Source organism: Gorilla gorilla, chromosome 4 (genome assembly GCF_029281585.2).
Source record: "Gorilla gorilla gorilla isolate KB3781 chromosome 4, NHGRI_mGorGor1-v2.1_pri, whole genome shotgun sequence".
Lineage (NCBI taxonomy): Eukaryota > Metazoa > Chordata > Mammalia > Primates > Hominidae > Gorilla > Gorilla gorilla.
Genome location: NC_073228.2, coordinates 39,099,174 through 39,119,026, shown reverse-complemented (window position 1 = coordinate 39,119,026; position 19,853 = coordinate 39,099,174). Strand labels below are relative to the sequence as shown.

Here is a 19,853-nt window from a genome sequence, read left to right as displayed (position 1 = left end):
TTTCCATGGCTTAAATTGTTTTAATTTTTAGTGCCCACAAATAAGAAAAAACATGTAAGGTTTGTTTTTCTGTGCCTGGCATATTTCACTTAACATAATGACCACCAGTTTCATCCATGTTGGTCATCCATGACTGTTGCAGAAGTTTTGAGAAGTGATGTGATTCATGGGGACAAGACTTTCTTATGCTGTTCTCATGATAGTAAATAAATCTCATGAGATCTGATGATTTTAAAAGGGAGAGTTTTCCTGCACAAGCTCTCTCTCTTTGCCAGCCACCATCCATGTAAGATGTGACTTGCTCTTCCTTGCCTTCTGTTAGATTGTGAGGCCACCCCAGCCATGTGGAAGTGTAAGTACATTAAACCTGTTTTTCTTCCTAGGCTTGGGTATGTCCTTATCAGCAGCATGAAAATGGACTAATACAAATATGCTGAGTTAAGTCCTGGACAAGGTAAGCTTGAGACACCTATTCGATTTCCAAATACATATGTCAAGTGAGAAGCTGGGTATACAGGTGTAAAGTTCAAGGCAGTAATCCAGTCTGGATATATAAATATGTCACGTATGAAATTTAAAGCCATGGGATAGAATCGTATACAAAGAAATAACCACAGATAACGAGTATACATGTAGAAAAGAAAAGAGGTTCAATATTAAAAGTCAGGGACATGAGGGAGAATCAGCATAAAAGTCAGAGGATTTACCAGAAATACTGTTAAAAGCCAGGCAAGTGGTTGCTCTGGATGCACCAAGGAAAGGATATATCAAGGCAGAAAGAATAATAAACTATATCAAATATAATGATAGCTCAGTAGAGATGATGATATGGGAGAAGAGCAGAAGGATCAGCCTAATAACATTAGATATTGAAAGTTTGTTTCCAGGACAGAGGGAAGAACAACAAAAGGAACAGGGAACCTCCTCTATTCAACAGTGCTCCTTAGCATTGGTTGAGGAAACCCAAAACATTATCTCTGGCTCTTCCACTTTTATTTCCAACTAATCCCCTTAAAATGTTAATTTCTAATGAACATTGGCTTTTAAATCTCTTCCCTTTGCCTCATTGCCCTCTGTCACATGGCCCTTTCAGCCATGGCTGGAGTGGCTGGGATGCAGGGCACCAAGTTTCTAGGCTGCACACAGCACAGGGACCCTGGATCCGGTCCAGGAAACCACTTTTTCCTCCTAGGCCTCCAAGCCTGTTTTGGGAGAGGCTACCCTGAAGACCTCTGACATGCCCTGGAGACATTTTCCCCATTGTCTTGGGGATTAACATTCATCTTTATCTACTAAATACACAGTCTTATAAATGATGTAGTTTCTCTGTGGGCAAGTCAGGGACAACTAATCTATTTAGCAAAATAGTAACCATGCTTAGGACCCATGAGCCTATTAGGGCATCATGAAAATATTTTCATTTCCTTTGAAATTAGAATTTATAAAATGATTAAGTCTGAGAAAGCATTTCCACATATACTGCTGATACATTTTATTTTAAGTCAATGTAGTTGTAAAATATTTTTATACTTTTTTAAATAGTGGAATGCACCTTGAAGAAAAATGTGCCTGCGGCCAATTATTTCATAATTTGCCCCTGGGGCCATATGTATATTGCCCCATAGTGAAGCAATGTTGAAACGGAGGTTTATTCAAGCAAGACATTTCCCTCCTTCAAATCCTTCCAAGGAAAAATGTCTCATATTTAGTTAGAACTAACTCTTTAGCTTTCAAATGGCCTTTCTAAATCTTTCCTCTAACTAGGATTTGAGATGTTTTTTTTCTCTTTTTGAGATGGAGCTTCACTGTTGTTGGCCAGGCTAGAGTGCAATGGCATAATCTCAGCTCACTGCAACCTCCGCCTCCTGGGTTCAAGTGATTCTCCTGCTTCAGCCTCCCAAGTAGCTGGGATTGCAGGCATGCACCACCACATCTGGCTAATTTTGTATTTTTAGTAGAAGGTGGCATTTCATCATATTGGTCAGGCTGGTCTCGAACTCCCAATCTCAGGTGATCCACCCGCCTCGGCCTCCCAAAGTGCTGGGCTTACAGGCATGAGCCACCACACCCAGCCAAGATTTTCTAATATTGCATCCTATTCCTCCTTTCACAGTCTCTGTGCCATAACCACACAGTTGGTTTTCTTGGTGCCTGCCCTACAGTTTTCCTCCTATTTCTATTAACTAGCATCAATTTCTCTTCACCTCCCCTCTATTAACATACGTTCCTATTATACCTTTAACAGTTTAAAATCTATCCTGATACAATAAAATGTTCCATAATCATACACTACAGAAATACTGTATCTTCTGAATATCTGTAAGTTTATCTAAAATTATATTTATTTATGTGAATATCTAAGAATGCAGAGATGGCTAATTGCTTAATTAATTTACATTGTTCTCCTTCTTCCTTATTAAAATCTACAATATGCTTCCATAAAATATATTTTCTGCTTCCCATATAACTAATTTATGACATATAAGATTTATGTAGACATTATTGGGTGGGACTTCTAAGAATGCACCCTAAGAAGTGAATTGTTACAGTTGGTCAATTGCTTCTCGGGGTTTTGGCTAAGATCACGTGTAGTATCAGCTGGTGTGAGCCTTTCGTTCTTTGTCTTCCTGAAATACCAATTCAGTGCTTCATGTGAGTCATCTCACTTGCGACCAGGACATGATAAGCACATGTTAAGTAAGGGTGACTGAGAGGTAAAACAGGAGGAGCCTTGGTCCCAGTTGACATTGTGGAATTGTTCTGGACTCCCTAACAGCTTACCTTTGGAACTTTTTATAAAAATAAATAAATAAATAAATAAAATTCTCTTCTATTTGTAAGATACTGTGGGGTTGCCTTTGTTTTTTTTCCCAATGGAAGATAACTTTTATAGTTGATCCTTGAGCAACACAAGAGTGAGGGGTTCAAACCCACAGCACAGTTAAAAATCCACATATAACTTTTGACTTCCACAAAACTTAACTATGAATAGCCTGCTGTTGACTGGAAGCCTTATCAATAACTTAAAACAGTCCATGAACACACATTTTGTATATGTATCATGTACTGTATTTTTACAATGAAGTAAACCAGAGAAAAGACAATGTTATTAAGAAAATCATGAGACAACATATTTAAAATATATATAAATATACCTAAATTGAAATGAATCGTCATAAAAGTCTTCATCCTTGTCATCTTTACATTGAGTTGGCTCAGAAGGAGGAGAAAGAGGGCGTGTTTGTTTTACTGTTGCAAGGGTGGCAGAGGCAAAAGAAAATCAGCATATAAGTGGGCCCATGCAATTTAAACCTGTGGTGTTCAAGGGTCAATTGCACTCATATATTTACTTGTTCCTTAAATTATAAAATGGTCTAGCCTGAGTTTTCTGGGATTCATTTGTGGGGTTCACCCGGTGCTTTCTAAGAGCTCAGTAACTCTTCCTTTGACAGATGAAGTTAGAAATATGTATGGGCATTTAAAAATGTTTGTATAAGAACATTCTAGCATTTATGGCATGTCAAATATGAGATATTTATGTTTTTTTTAAATCGTGAGTGTACCCACTGTAGACATCTATATATAATATATATATATTATATATATAATATATAATATTTTATATATATAATATATATTATATATATTATATAAATATACATATATATTTTTGCTCAGCTTGGCTCTCTAGAATTACCCTCTGACCCTCTGCCTCCTCATCAACATCTTACAGCAGACTCAGTCATTTTGCGATCCAACCCAATCCTCTGAGCACACCTGAGTGACTCGAGCGTGAACCTCTATTCCAAACTAGCCCAGTCAGGTTTCTTCCTCAGGCATTTTAGAGCTGGAATTGAGAAAGAAAATCCTAGATCCCTTTGGATGACTGGATATAAAGCCCCAAAACAATTAAAGGGTAAATTTGATGCTAAATGAGCTAGAAATCTGGGGAAGGAATCTTTGTAAAGAGGCCTATGAAGCAGATGAAAGAAAGGAAAAAGAGGTAGTCCTCACATCATGGGAATGCCAGTATCCAGTTATGCCTTTCACCTAGAAGCTTCTGTGCATTTAGATTCCACAAAACATACTACTATTTTTACAATGTCTTCCTGTGTCTATATAATTTTAATTTAAGCTTTTTGGCTTTTGTGATCCAAAACAGCCTAACTAGAATGGAAATTATAACCAAAAGCAGAGTGCTATGAATGATAGACCAAAAACATAAAATTGGTCAGTTCAAGACATGATACTGTTGTAGGAAAAAGCAGGTTCTTGTCACACAACCAGGAAAAGTTAGGCACACAGATATATTGAACGGTGAGGGGGAATGGAATTTATTGGGAAAAAAAGGGGGAAAAAATCTCTGTAAAGCAAGAGGTTCCTGTTAACAGGCCCTCATCTCACAGGTTGAATCCCAGGTCACCACCCAGGAACAGGAGAGGCCAGGCTCCTACCCCCTGCAGATGGCACAAACTTCCCCAGGCCTCACCCCATCCCCCCAATGCACAGGTGGGCATTATTCAGAAACAATCTGTTGGGAAATGGTGGGCTTCATCCAGGACTGTCAGACTGGTTTTTCAGCCTCCAGGCTGTTTTTTTGTTCTGTTTTTTTGAGATGGAGTCTGGCTCTGTCTCCCAGGCTGGAGTGCAGTGGTGCGATCTCAGCTCACTGCAAGCTCTGCCTCCCGGATTCACACCATTCTCCTGCCTCAGCCTCCCGAGTAGCTGGGACGACTACAGGCGCCCGCCACCATGCCTGGCTAATTTTTTCAATTTTTTAGTAGAGACGGCATTTCCCCGTGTTAGCCAGGATGGTCTTGATCTCCTGACCTCATGATCTTCCCGCCTTGGCCTCCCAAAGTGCTGGGATTACAGGCGTGAGCCACCGCGCCCGGCCCAGGCTGTTTTAAGACTGAAGGTGGGGTTTTGCCGGCGCACCCTTGACTGCCTCCTGTCTTTACCATTCACCCCTTTAAAGAAGTACATCTGACTGCTGTTAGAATAAGGATAAGCACAGGTTGAAGACTGATGTTAACTGCTTATTGCTAACAGGGGATGCTCTTTTGGGAAAATGGTAGTCAGAGCTCCCTCAGAGGCCTATTTAAGGTTTCCCAGCCGAAGGAGCCATCATGAGGCTCCAGTTGTGACCGTTTGGAGTTTGATGGCCTGAAGGTAAGAAGAAACAAATCAGGTTATTAGAAAACGTGTATCAAAACAACACAAGGTGGGAGGAGGACAGCTCAAGAATCCTGAAAACTTTTACCAGTTTAGTACAGGGAGAGGGGGGCCAAAAGCCTGACTAGGAGAAAAATGTTTACCCTTTTGCCTGCATGTTAGGCTTCTGGGTTCCCTTCCCCTGAGCCAAGTCCTAAGCCAGCCAGTTTAAGGTTTGGTAAATTAACTCTTCCCAGTTTGGAGGATGCATGTGAGTGGAGCATCCCATATTACAGAGACACAATTACCTGTCCGTGAAGAAAGGACAGAGGAAGAAAAAGAAAAAAGAAGGCATTTTTACAAAGGAGTCCTAGGGATTCAGGATGCATTCGAAAGGGGTAAGCTTGGCTTAATCGGCAGGAATCAGTCATACTCACCTGCGTTGTGCCTTTTAACTTCCATTATTATTTATCTTTGGATCCCTCAAATACAGTTTATTTTCCTAGGGCTTTGACTCGAAGCTTGGAATTGAGTTTGGGAAAAAGAATGTCTGCGGGGTTGCACAGACTCCTTATCATAAGCCAGATGCTAAGATGAAGCTGTGGAATTGAGTCCTCCTCCAACAAGGGGGAGAAAAGGATGTCTTGTGTCAAAATTCTATACTTTATTATAAACCATCTTTTGAAAATGATTAAAACAAGACAATAATTGTCTGTGAATAATAAAATATCCAGGGTAGTTACAGTTAGAAACACAATTGACAAAGAAGTTTGGTTGTCAGTGTGGTTTACAATAACTTAACATCCTTAATTATGATTGATAGCATATACTCAGACATTAGAATTTTAGAAATCCGACACAATTTTGGAACATATATTAGTTGACCAAAATATTATTGACCAAAATATAACCTGAAGAAGACTGAACACCATTTTGGCAATCTCATGTAATTGAAGATGTCTAATAATCCTGTTTATTTCCCTTTTGGAAACTCCAAGGGCCCTCTGAAGCATCCAACAGCCAGGTATCAGGAAAGACAATTTTGAAACTGAAGTTTGATTTTGGGAACCCTTTTAAATATTTTAGAGGCTTAAAACACTTGATGTTATGAAACAGAATTCCACATTACCATAAGTTGTTTATTTTGCCAAAATGATGACTCAGATATTTAAAATGCAAAAAAACCCTTTATAATCCTGAGCATATTAGTGCCTTACGAGTACCTTGTTGTGCTTTTATTTTAATATTCACTTTACAGGAAAACCATATAATACCCTTTGAATGAAGTCAGTATGTTCACACACAGAATTTTTGCAAGACTAATCTTTATAATCCTTCCACCTCTTGTTTGATCTTTTAGCTGTATCTTATATAATTTTTAAAAAAATTTTAACCCTGGATGAGAATTTACACCTTTTTGTAATATTTTACCAAAAACACATTTTATTATTCTTATACACCTTGCACGTAAATCTATTTCTAGTAGTTTCAATTACATGTTACAATGGTAATGCCTAGCAATGTTTAAGTTTAATGTAAAACCTGGTAAGTTGTTTTAATTATGTGCTAGGTGCAGCCAAGATTTGACCCCTTTCAGCAAAATTGGGGCATGGTTAGTTCTATATGTCCCCAAGCCTTACCAATTGTGGAGCAGGCAAGTCAAATAGTTCTCAAAACCCAGAAAGCAATATATAACCTTAAAACATTTAGCAAACCTAGCATCTGACCTGCATAATTTAGTCCACCTATTTATATTGACAACATCTGCTTTTTACCAATAATTTTTAGGCTGTTTTTATTTCTCAAAGATTAAAGTCATATGAAAGGTACCGTACCATTTATCTTCCCTTTAAAAAATATTTGATCCAAGCACTTATCTTCCTTTAGGCCAATTAATTAGAGCTCTTTTTATAGGCATCACACACAACACATATGTAAGTACACACCCACCACCACGCCCAGCTAATTTTTGTATTTTTAGTAGAGATAGGGTTTCACCATGTTAATCAGGCTGGTCTTGAACTCCTTATCTCAGGTTATCCACCAGCCTCGGCATCCCAAAGTGCTGGGATTACAGGCTTGAGCCACTGTGCCTGGACTGATTTTAGAATTGTCATCAATTTTTATGGACTAGATTAGGGGTCTGCACACTATAGCTCTCCTCATGGGCAAAATCCAACCCACTGCCTGTTATTGTGAATCAAGCTTATTGGGAACATTGTCTAATTTATTTACTTAGGTATTGTCTGTAACTTTTTCCACATTGCAGGGCAGAGTTGAGTAGCTGCTACAGAGACCCCTTGGCTAGCAAAACCCTAAATAATTACTGTCTCTCTCTGAGAAACCCTTTGCCAACCTCTGAACTAGATTGAGTAAAGAAAGCAGAAAGATCCAATTTTAAAAACAGGTGAGGAAAATGGGACAACTTGGCTATGGAGAGAGCAAGAAGAATGCAACTGATGTGCACAAAGTTTGAAGACAAAGTTACTCAGGTATTGAAAACTTGGTCCCATTTGCTCATTAGTCTGAACGCACATCTGCCCTTATGTTCAATGAGAACACATGAATAACTTAAATAAATTTCCTTTATGTGCTTAAGCTAGTTTGAAATGGATTTCTGTTGCCAAGAATTCTCACTTAGATAGTGCCAACCCAATGAGCACAGAATTGGAATGTCTGATTCAGGTTATGACTGGAATACTGATTGCTTCTATAAGACAAACTTCCTTGAGATCCTCAACTATGAAGTTGTTCTAATAATAGCATCTGTTTTTATCATCTTGTTTTTGTGATGGTCAAAGGAGTTTACCAATTTTAAATCATTAAACATGTACGAACTGTAGTGTAGTGATTCATCTACAGACACAGCAGAGGTAGATTCATCTACCTCCACATTCTGGAGGGTAGTCTGAATTTTTGCTTGCTCTATCACTTCTTAGCTATCTGACTTTAAATAAATTGCTTAACTTCCCTAAGATACAGTCCCTTTTTGTGAAATATAGTTAATAAGGATCTTGTGAGGAATAGGGAACAACAAATGTAAAGTATATAGTGCCATAAAAAGGACTTACTAATTATTAGCTGCAATTGTTATCATCCTTAGAGATACTGATTGAACAGAGATAAAGATAATACCTTTTCTCACTATGAAAAAAAGCAGGTTAAAAACATTAGTGGTTCCTGCATAAAAAGAACAATGATTCAACTATTATCCTCATTTTAATATGACCTAGCAGCCTGTGGTCTAAAGTAGGTAGGTTACCTGTCTCTATGCATAGTGAGTACTGGCCTGGTATAAAAACATCTTTCAGTAAAACACTGTGAAATAAAATACTTTTGCTATGGTACATACGTTGCATTTTTGAAACACATGTGAATTTGCTGTCATATTAATTACGTTGATCCTCTACTTTTTCTGTTTATACAATGAGTTGCTAAAAGTAAGATATGTCTGAGATAAAAAAAAAAGACAGCATGACGTTTAAGGCATGGTCCCACTTGTTACATTATACTAAAGCATTTCAAGGTTTGTTTAAATAAATAGTCACTGGAGCTGAATATCACTTTGGCTTACTGCATTATTCCTATCTCAATAATCTTTATGGTTCCCATACCAGGACTGTATGGATTTCATATGCAAAATAATTCATTAATGAGAAGGTGTTTTATTTTTCTTCTTTATTATGAAAAGAGACTATCTCAAGCTACTTGCTCAGAAGGAGGTTTTAAAAAACAACTTGGAAATATTCAATGTCATTGTATTTACTGCTAGAATTCCAATAAAATAAATATTAATTTATGGATCCAACTTGTTGCATTTAAATTTAGAAGAGATAGCATTCAAACTAGGAGAAACAAACAATAAAACAGAATAACATAGTGATAATAAAAATATAATGATTTACAATTGTGCATGCTTAAAATTGGAAATATGCATAGTACAGGATGTGGCTTGATTTTAGAAAACCAAGGAGATTTTAGACAACAGAATTAAACTGAGATGATGCATTTGTATTATTCTCCTTACTCTTTAAGTTTGATGGGTGGTGAAGAATATCATTATTGTCTGTTATCTGTTAGAGCCTCAGCTTAACAGATTTTTTCCTTTTTCCATTGTAACAGTTTAGATCAGGGGTCCAGAACCCCCAGCCATGGACCACTACTGATTTGTGGCCTGTTAGGAACTCAGTTGCAGTAGGAGGTGAATGGCAGGTGAGTGAGGGAAGCTTCAACTGTATTTAAAGTCACTCCCCATTGCTCTCGTTACCGTAGCCTGAGCTCCACCTTCTGTCACATCAACTGCATTAGATTCTCATAGGAATGTAAACCCTATTGTGAACTGCACTTGCAAGGGTTGCATGCTCCTTTTGAGAATCTAATGCCTAATGATCTGTCTCTGTCTCCCATCATCTCCAGATGGAACTGTGCAGTTGCAGGAAAACAAGCTCAGGGCTCCCGCTGATTCTACATTTTGGTGAGTTGTATAATTATTTCATTTTATATTGCAATGTAATAATAATAGAAATAAAGTACAAAATAAATGTAATGCACTCGAATTATCCCAAAACCATTCCCCCCACTGCGCCCAGTCTGTGGAAAAATTGTCTTCCATGAAACCAGTCCCTGGTGCCAAAAAGTCGGGGGGCTGCTGATTTAGATCACATTGGTTTCAAGTAATGAGGATTAAACTAAGTAAGCCAAAGGAGAGCATTTATTTTAAATATACATGAATATAATATTAACCCCAAAGAGAAGGGAAGATAAGAAAACAGCAACTGAAAAGTCTTCAGAATTTTTTTCTTCAATTATATATTCCTCTGAGAATTTGTTTCATTTGTCACTGTCATTGCTATCACTGTTCTCTGAAGACTGACTCTCTTGCTATTTATTTTGTAAAAATATGGCTTCCTAATATACTTCTTTTCATATTGAGATGAGAGGTTTTCCTGACTACCTCTCTTGCAGAACATGTGACAGGGATATGCTTCACCTGTTCAGCCTCCGTGTGCACTCAAACCCTTTACAAGAAGGGGAGCACAGAGATGGGTAAGGTGCAGGAGCTGGGGAAAGTGCCCCAGTGCTCCTGGGTGCCAGCCCTGTGGCAGCATCCAGGAGTGGGAGCCCATGACCCCCAAAGCCCACGTGGGCATGTGTTACAGGGTGTTTTTTAAGCCTTACTTTCTGTGGACAGCTTAAGTGTTAAACAGCTCAGTGCCTTCTTGGTACCCAGGTCCTTGTCCAGCATCCAAGAAGAACTGGGTTACAAATGGACTTAAAGGATGAATGTGGTGGTTTTACTCAGTGCTGGAGGTGACTCTCAGCAGGATGGATGGGGAGATGGAAGGGGTTTGGAGTGGAAAGATGATCTTCACCTGGAGTTTGGCCATGGAGCCGCCAATCTCCTCTCTGATCATCCCCAGCGAAACTCCTCTTGGTATTCAGCCACTCCTTCTCTTCTTTCCTTCTCTGCCATGCTGTTCTGCAATTCTTCGCTTTTCTGTTCATCTCCTCATCTGCTTCTGGAGCCTGGGGTCTGGGGTTTTTATGGGTACAGGATAGCGGGGGTGTGTTGGGTCAAAAGGCAGCTTTTGGATGCAAAAACAGAAATGCCTCTTCTCACTTCAGGCCATGGGTTTTCAGGCTTGAGGGTGGTGCCTTTTCTGAGGAACTGCCCTCTTCTACACAGTATTTCCTCTCTCCTGTCCGTGTCAACATGCAGACACTGAAGAGCTATAAAATCCATGTACAAATGTCTGGGAGAGAGAATCTTGTTGGCCTATCTTGAGTTGGTATCTGTTTCCTTGGGTATTCAATGAAAACTGAGTGACAAAGTATAATTCCGGCTACCAGGAGCTAGCCCTGTGAATCAGAAATCCATTAAAAGTGTTTAACAGAAACTGGGCAAATGCTTCCCTCCTCCACATCAAAAATAAATTGGAACCTTTGGCAGAAACTACTAATTAACTATCACCCACACCCTGGGCACATAGAGTAAAACACTACTCCTTCTACAACAAAGAGGATTAATTTTCCCGTATTAAAAGGTGTATATTCTTTTCCAGCAAAGCTCTAAAGCCTACACACTCAAAGGTCAGACACATAATGTAGTTGAGGACCTAGTTGAAGAATGCCTGATATAAATCATATGAGCAATTAGGAGGAGAAGGAGGATGGTGTATACATGGGAGCTCAAAGGGGCCTGCAGGTTAGGAGATAGCCTGTCCTGAGCTCTAGCCCAACTATTGCCCTCCAGGAATGCAAACTGTGTCACCAGACCTTCCGATTTTTCTGGAGACTCCTGGATTCAGATCCTTACATTAAATTTTTGTATTTAAAAATGATAGGGAATCATTCAAATAAAAGTTATTAGGTGTGAAAGGAAAATAAATATTAAAGCCCCCAAACACTAAGCTAAAATGAAAGTCAAGCTGGGAACTGCCTAGGGGCAAACCTGCCTCCTATTCTATTCAAAGTCATCCCTCTGCTCACTGAGATAAATGCATATCTGATTGCCTCCTTTGGAAAGGTTAATCAGAAACTCAAAAGAATGCAACCATTTGTCTCTTATCTACCTAGAACCTGGAGGCCCCCTTCTGAAACAAGCCAATTGTCATCTTACATATATTGATTGATGTCTCTTGTCTCCCTAAAATGTATAAAACTGGGACGTGCACAGTGGCTCACACCTGTAAACCCAGCACTTTGGGAGGCCAAGGTGAGTGGATCACCTGAGGTCAGAAGTTTGAGACCAGCCTGGCCAACATGGGAAAACCCCGTCTCTACTAAAAATACAAAAATTAGCCAGGTGTGGCGGCGGGCGCCTGTAGTCTCAGCTACTTGGGAGGCTGTGGCAGGAGAACCACTTGAACCTAGGAGGTGGAGGTTGCAGTGAGCTGAGATCACACCACTGCACTCCAGCCAGGTGACAGAGTGAGACTCCGTCTCAAAAAAAAAAAAAAAAAAGTATAAAACTAAGCTTTGCATCTACCACCTTGGACACAAGTCGTCAGGACCTGCTCAGACGTATCATAGGTGCACATCCTTAACTTTGGAAAAATGAACTTCCTAAATTGACTGTGACCTGTCCCAGATATTCAGGGTTCACATAGGTAAACAATAATATGTTTGGGATCTGAATGTATCTCAGTGCCACTAGTTTTTGAACTCTGATCTACATGCTTATTAAGCAAATGATAGAATGAATGAATGAATGAATTACATTGTTTTGATAGTCTTGATTGCTTATCTCCACAGAAATGCTGACCAAATCCTCCTGAAATGTTCATACCTTAGGGTGAACTTTTAAAGTGTAACTAAAAGTCTCAGCAGGTGCAAAGGGGTAAATTTACCTGCCAGAGTAAGTTTATCTCTTACATAAACGTGTTTTTTTCCCTAACACACTTGGCTACTGTGTGTAATTCAACATAGGTTAACCTATTGATTATAGGCCAACCAATACAAATCCATGGCCCATCGCAATGCTTACAGACATAGGACTGTGAAAGATTATTAAAAAAAAAAAAAAGTAAGTCCTGCTAGGGGAAACAAATGGAATAGAATTGGTGCCAAATCTTTAGCAAACTGCTCCATAGGCCATAAAGGCATGAATAGTTTCATGACTGTTCCAATAGATGTCAGCTAAGTGCCACCTGAGCTGTTCTGACAAAGCTAAAATGGTATGTCACAGCTTCATGTTTCACCTACAAACTAGAACGGTGCTGAGAAAGCATCTACCTACTATATAAAAGCTAAGAAATACATCTACTTTGAGTAATAGAGGACAGTTGATATTTCAAAGGATGGCATACTTGGGATACTGTCAAATAAAATAGCTTGGGTAACTTCCTTGTAAGATTCCTACTCTTGCATAGCCAAGAGGTTGACATATTGTAACAAAGCTTTCATTTTAATTACCAGTCAGATCTCACAGGACATTAGCATTTAACCCATGAACAATGTAGCTCTTAAAAAATGTTTCCCTTTGGGAATACATCATTTAATTCCTAGCTGACACCTTCTCTGTACTTCATGATAAGAGAAATGGCATCGCTAATGAGCATACTTGTACCACGTCTCGTAGGATCTGACGCCAGCTCCCTGATACCTCACACACGTCTCAACGTGATGATCCAAATGGGTGAGGTGGCTCTGGGGAGAAGCTCTATTTAAGGAATCACCATTTTTTTCTGTCATTTTTCTGTCTTTGAGATTAAGAAATATCCATCACACAGAAATCATATTGATACCTGTGCATGTCAATAATGTCTCCTCATTATCAGCTACCTCAACTGCACATATTTTGGTGTGACTGTCAAGTTTCTTGTATTCTTTCCCAGGCTGACTGACTCAGTGTCTCAGTCCTCTCACCCCACTGTCTTTGGGAATGTTGCTCATATTTTCATCCTTACAATATCTTCTTTCCCTAATCCAATCCAATTTCAGTGCAACAAACATTTTGAATGGACATTCCATAAAATTTGAGTATGACTTTCTCTTTGCTAATTAATTGCATATCTGTCATTTAAGGTCCCACTCAAGTCTCATGTCTTCCATGAAGTCTCCTTCCGTGGAGCTTGATTGTTTTCTAAGTAATGCCTCTTAATTCTCCCTCTCCACTGCTTCAGAATCCAACTGATACGTTTTCTCCTCTGGTTCTTCTGTGTTACTCATTTAGGCTACAGGGCCTGAACTACTATCCACTTCCTCCGTTAAATATTCTCTTGATTCTACCCTCACTTGATTTATTTTCTCTGATTTCTTCTCATACTTATATTTATATTTATAATATGCCTATTTACATATCAACTATATCTATACCTTGGTATTTCCTTGAGAGTAGGCTATATCTCATAGCTTTTCAACCCGTAAAAGGAGAAAAGAAGGTGCACAAAACATACTAAGCAATTAAACAAGGAAGAAAAGGAAAAGAGAAAAAAGAGTACGAGGAAGGACAATTTTTAGAGATTCCAGAAATTTAAATGTCTCTATCATCAATACTATCTGAGTCTCATTATTAGTCTGTCACTTCAAACTTACGTATAAGAAAAAATGAAAATGGTGTTACTTGATTCTTAGATAAAGCCTGAGTTAAATGTGCATTAAGCCATGTTCAAATTTACTAAGGTTTTAATTTCCAAATTAATTTGACATTTTCACTATTGCATGTTTCCAATGTGCATATTAGTCTATAGATTAATTCTTGCTGTCTTGTTTAAGTAGGTTGGTTTTCAGGATATCACTTGTAATACTTGGCTAGGCTATGCAATGAAATTTATGATCCTGGTTTTCTGGGTTGAGAACATTAATATTTTTATTTAATTTAGCTTCTGTCCCTAAAGAGTGCTCAGAAAACGAAGCACTTTTTTAAAATTTAAGTTTATTGCACCTATATTCATCTCATTTTATGAGAATATTACAGGTCAGCAAATTACATTTTAGTTGCACTTTTCTAGTGTCATATTATTTTCAATAATCAATAATTATATTAGAAGAGATGTATAACTAATTTTTTATTTGAGGAGGTAAAGGAATGTTTCAAATGTATTGGATAAAAACTTAGTTCGGCTGACATTTGTTAAGTTCTTGGCCTGATTAAACATAGCAGCTGTCAGTTTCACAAAAGGAGAAATGAACATTGAATATATTTGAAACTGCCTAGAGTGTGGCATTAATAACATTTTTCTTCTTTGTTTGCTTTTAAACGGTTTTTTGCTCAAAAAGCTGGAAAAGACAAGTGTTCTGATGACAGGTTTGTAAAGGGTTGCTAATTGTGTGGTTGATAACAGTGTGGCATTTTTTTTTTTTTTTACATTAGAGCCTTAGAGTCTCCTACTGAGATAATACCATCATTCAAGTCTTCTTGATTGCCATATGTTTAAAGAGCTCACTATAGTTCTGGATCCTGCTTTTTGAATGTTATATGAAATGAAACTGGGTCCTGGGTTACACATTTCTACAAATTGGTAAATTTGTTAGTCTATTTTCCATGCTACATTTATTATCTCTCTTACTATTTTCATTTATAGTACTTGAATTTGACATGAAGAAATACATTTATAAAATTCTATTCTGAGGATCTAGGAGTTTGATTATATGCATTTGCTCCCAAAATTTCAGTAAAGTCATCACATTACCTTTACACTAAAATAATTCCAAAGATAAATTAAGTAAAGTATCTACTGGCTGAGAGGAGGGCCTTTTTGGTCTGTTTGGTATTGCTATAACAGAATAACTGAGACTGACTAATTTATAAAAAAAAAAAAAAAAAGAGGTTCATTTGCCTCACAGTTTTGGTGGCTAGAAAGTCTAAGAGCATGGCATTGGCATCTGCATGGCTTCTGGTGATAGCCATGAGCTGTGTCAAGACTTGAAGAAGAAGCAGAAAGTCAAGGGAGAGTATGCAAAGAGACATGCAGGACAGGCTGGGATCCTGTATCACAACATGCTCTTTTGGGAACTAATGCACTCCCACAAGAGCAATAACTCACTCACTTCCAAAAGAAGACATTAATTTATTCAGGAAGGATCCATCCCCATGACCCAGCACTTCCCATTAGGCCTCACTTTCCAAGTGCACTACAACAGCAGTCAAATGCCACCATGAGTATCAGATGGGACAAACCATACTCAAATCAGTAACAGAGTCAGACTTTAACACCAGACTACCAAAGAACAAGATCCAGAAATGTAATACATCCAGAAATATATTGTTGCATAACAAACGACCCTAAATCTTAGTGGCTTAAGGCAACAACATTTACTTTGTTTAAGAATCTGGGCAGTCTTGGTGGAACCTGCTTGTTTCACATACTTCACATTGACTAGGGTGGCTGAAAGCTAGAAGTTAAAATCATCTGAAAGTCACTCACTCAAATATCTGGTGCCTGGGCTGGAATAACTCAAACATTCTTTTGAGTCCATGATCAGCCTTCCTTCTGAATACACAATATAGTCTGGCTCAGTGAATCTGCATTTTTACATAAACAATTGGAGAGAGGAAACAATCAGATATGCATTTGTCTCAGGTGAGCCTCAGAGGGATGACTTTGAATAGAATGGGAGGCAGGTTTGCCCTAAGGAGTTCTCAGCTTGACTTTCCCCTTAGCTTAGTGGTTTTGGGGTCCCAAGAATTATTTTCCTTTTACAGCTTAAAGGCTGCCATCAAATTTGAGTGAGTTTATGATTTTTTGCCCCATGTTCAACTAGGGACTGGTAGTTTTGAGGATATCTCTCTGATATATCCTGATAATGCAGACCCTTGACCATGCACACAAATTTCCAGACTGCTAGTGACCTTATCATTAAGTCTAGCTTCATCACAGTTACCTCTGGGTCAGTGTCGTCTATTGTTCAGTCAGTGTTTAATAAGAGGTTGTGGCCATGAGACTTCCACCCTTTGTTGATGGGTCTGTGTAGGTTTTGGGGAATGCTTTCCAGTTTACTCTGTATCTTACTCTGACTGATCGTGAGTAGATGGACCCTATAATATGCATAGCCCTCCTGAGGCCCAGAGTTGACTAATCTTTGAGGGCTATTGTTGGCTGGAACTTTCCCTGGATCTCCGTATTGAACTTCTGTTGCTGTAGCATTTTACTTAGAGAGCTACCAGTCTCTTCTTAAATGCTCTCAACCAAGATCTATCTTGTTTTTGATATCACTGTTAGACATAAGTTTCTCCATAATCTTTCCAAATAAAGTCAGTGCCTTCAGATTTAGCTGTGGAACTCTGTCTTTTATGAATTGCCTTGTTCTTTGAGAAGTCTTGTACCACTTCAGAACTGGGAGTGTCTGCTTTCCCTGTAGTGATGACCTTACTTTTTAATTGGGTACTATTGGGTGACTGGGTTCCATTCTGGCATAGAACCTCAGCCCTACACATGATATGGACAGGAGACAGGGAAACACTGGGTAGAAGAGGGTGGTTCCTTGGCAAGCCTGGACCTATGGCCCTAAGTGGGAACAGGCATTTCTGTTTTCACACTCAAAAAGTTGCCTTTTTCCATGAACCCTATCCTGTACCCATATAAACCCCAAAACACAGGCTCCAGAAGCAGATGAGTAGACAAGAAAAACAGACGAATGGTGAACGACGCAGCAGATAAAGAGGAGGGGAAACGTCTGAACTCAGAGAGGAGTTTGGCTGGGGGCAGTTGGAGAGGAGTTTGGCAGCTGGATGGCCAGGCTCCAGAGGGGAGATCATCTTCCTGTTACAGGACTCTAGCACTTACCTAAAGGTAGCCGTCGGGTCAGGGCTTTTGCACTATAGTCCCTTCTGTGGTCACCAGAAATATGTTACAGGAAAGGTGTCCTGATTTAGACCCCTAGAGAGGGTTCTTGGATCTTGTGCAAGGAAGAATTCAGGGCAAGTCCACAGTGCAAAGTGAAAGCAAGTTTATTAAGAAAGTAAAGGAACAAAAGAATGGCTATTCCATAGATAGATGAGCCCCGAGGGCTGCTGGTTGCCCATTTTTATGGTTATTTCTTGGTGATATGCTAAACAAGGGGTAGATATTCATGCCTCCCCTCTTTAGACCATGTAAGGTAACTTCCTGACATTGCCATGGTATTTGTAAACTGTCATGGAGCTGGTGGGAATGTAGTAGTGAGGATGACCAGAGGTCACTCTCGTGGCCATCTTGGTTTTGGTAGATTTTGGCCTGCTCCTTTACTGCAAACTGTTTTATCAGCAAGGTCTTTATGACCTGTGTTTTGTGCTGACCTCCTATCTCATCCTGTGACTTAGAATGCCTTAACCGTCCAGGAATGCACCCAGTAGGTTTCAGCCTTATTTTACCCAGCTCCTATTTAAGATGGAGTTGCTCTGGGTCACATGCCTTTAACATTCCCCCTCCATCCCCCATTCTGGCTTCCCATCCATCCTTCCGAGAGCCACCTCCACCACTCAATAAAACCTCTGCATTCATCCTTCGAGTCCCTGTGTGACTCGATTCTTCTGGGACGCTGGACAAGAGCTTGAGATACAGAAAGCTGTCACACTGGCCCTCTGCCTTTGCAGAAAGGCAAAGAGTCTGCTGAGATGGTTAACACTTAAGCTGTTTGAAAAGCAGGGCTAAGGGCACACTGGAACACTCACCCACTTGGGCCCCTGCACCTGTCCGTCTGCATGTTCTCCCTCCCCTCAGAGGTTTGGGCAGTGGTGGCAACTGACCAAACAGGCAAGCCACACCCATGTCCCATGTCCTGGGAGGGGGATCAAGGAACTCTCCTGTTTCACAAGCAAGCAGGGGCAGGGACAAACAGGATCCCAGTATTCTTTGCCTGTTGTCCTTTGTCCTCTTGCTGTACCTGCCTGGAATGGAGCTTCGGCAGCATGGGGTTGGGAGTTGAAAAATGTCAGTGACAGTCGTGTCCTCTCAGAGTGAAACCATAGCCCTAGACTGGAATCTAGGAGAGGGGGTAAAGGAATCTCTTGTTTTCTTGGCTGTATCTTGCTAGAGTAGAACATCCAGGCTACAGTTTCCATAACACCTACCCATGGTTTAGGGAGAAGTGAGTGGCTCATGTCTCGAATGACATAGATTCTCATTGTTCTTACTGAGATTTAGTAGATTTTCTTGAATGGTTGTTTCTCATTTGTTGTATGACCTTGGAAAAATTTCCACAGAGTTTCAATTATTGGATTTTTTTTCCTTTTAATTGAATTGTGATTTTTTTTTTTTTCTGAGAAAATGGTCTGTCATTTAATGCATAGGTTTCTAGGTTAATTTCCTCACCAACTTTTGCCCCTTACACTCATGAACCTCCATGCCTTATCTCAACTTTATTATTTGACTTGACACTAAATTTCTTTCATCTTTTTCCTCCCTTTTTAAATGTTTCAGATTCTTTTGAATGCTGCGTCAATAGTTTGGTGAAGAGTATTAAATTATATATTAATTACATATTTTATTTAGGCTCCTTCAGCAAAGAACAAAGATACGTTCAGAATATCTCAGGTGTTGGGAATTTGCTGCTTTGAATCAGAACCTCCATTATGGTCAGGAGAAGTCTTATGCATAAAATCAATATTAAATATAGTCTTGCCAGGAAAAAATATCTTTATATTCATTTTCATCATATGAACTGATATCCAAGACTTGGAATGCACAGATAATGCTATAATATTAGACTGCTGTATGCAAAAGCTCTAGGGACAGAATTTCATTTTTTATTTGAAGAGAGAAATTCTTAGCTACCTTTCAGAAATTATGTTTACATCAAATAAATTTTATACTTGTCTAGTGATAGCAATTTGAATAATGGATGTCCTCTCTGTTGTTCAATTTCAAATTGGTTTCTCATGCAGTCCTAAGATTTTACAGCTGTTTGCTCATTTATGTTTTCTGAAACCAAAAGCATTTTGATCTCATTTTTCACACTGATATTTTCCAACACAGAGAACAATGTTCCAGTTATGTAGGAACTCCAGCATCCTAATCTGGCAAAGTGCACACTTTTCCCATGCCTTAAAACAAAACAAAATAGAAAAACACACAAAAATCTCCATAAGATAATGTTCTCCAATGAGAACATTAAAAACATTAAAAATCTGTCATCTTTCTTTAAGGCTACTTATCATCTTTATTGAAAAGTGTCCATGTGAAAATAAACTATATCACATGTGATACCCAGGAGTGTAAGTGCCCATAAGTGATGAACAATCTTTTAACTTCAGCTAGTTTACAGAAAAATGTTTTAAT

The 19,853-nt window shown here is 39.0% G+C and overlaps 1 long non-coding RNA gene across 1 annotated transcript; it reads left to right on the top strand.

The window, feature by feature from the left end:
- The first annotated feature begins 383 nt into the window (after positions 1-383).
- LOC134758450 (uncharacterized) lies at positions 384-15,398 on the top strand. Its single transcript, XR_010133649.1, has 3 exons — positions 384-454; positions 9,277-9,366; positions 9,571-15,398. It is a non-coding gene; the product is annotated as an uncharacterized lncRNA (long non-coding RNA).
- Positions 15,399-19,853: the final 4,455 nt, after the last annotated feature.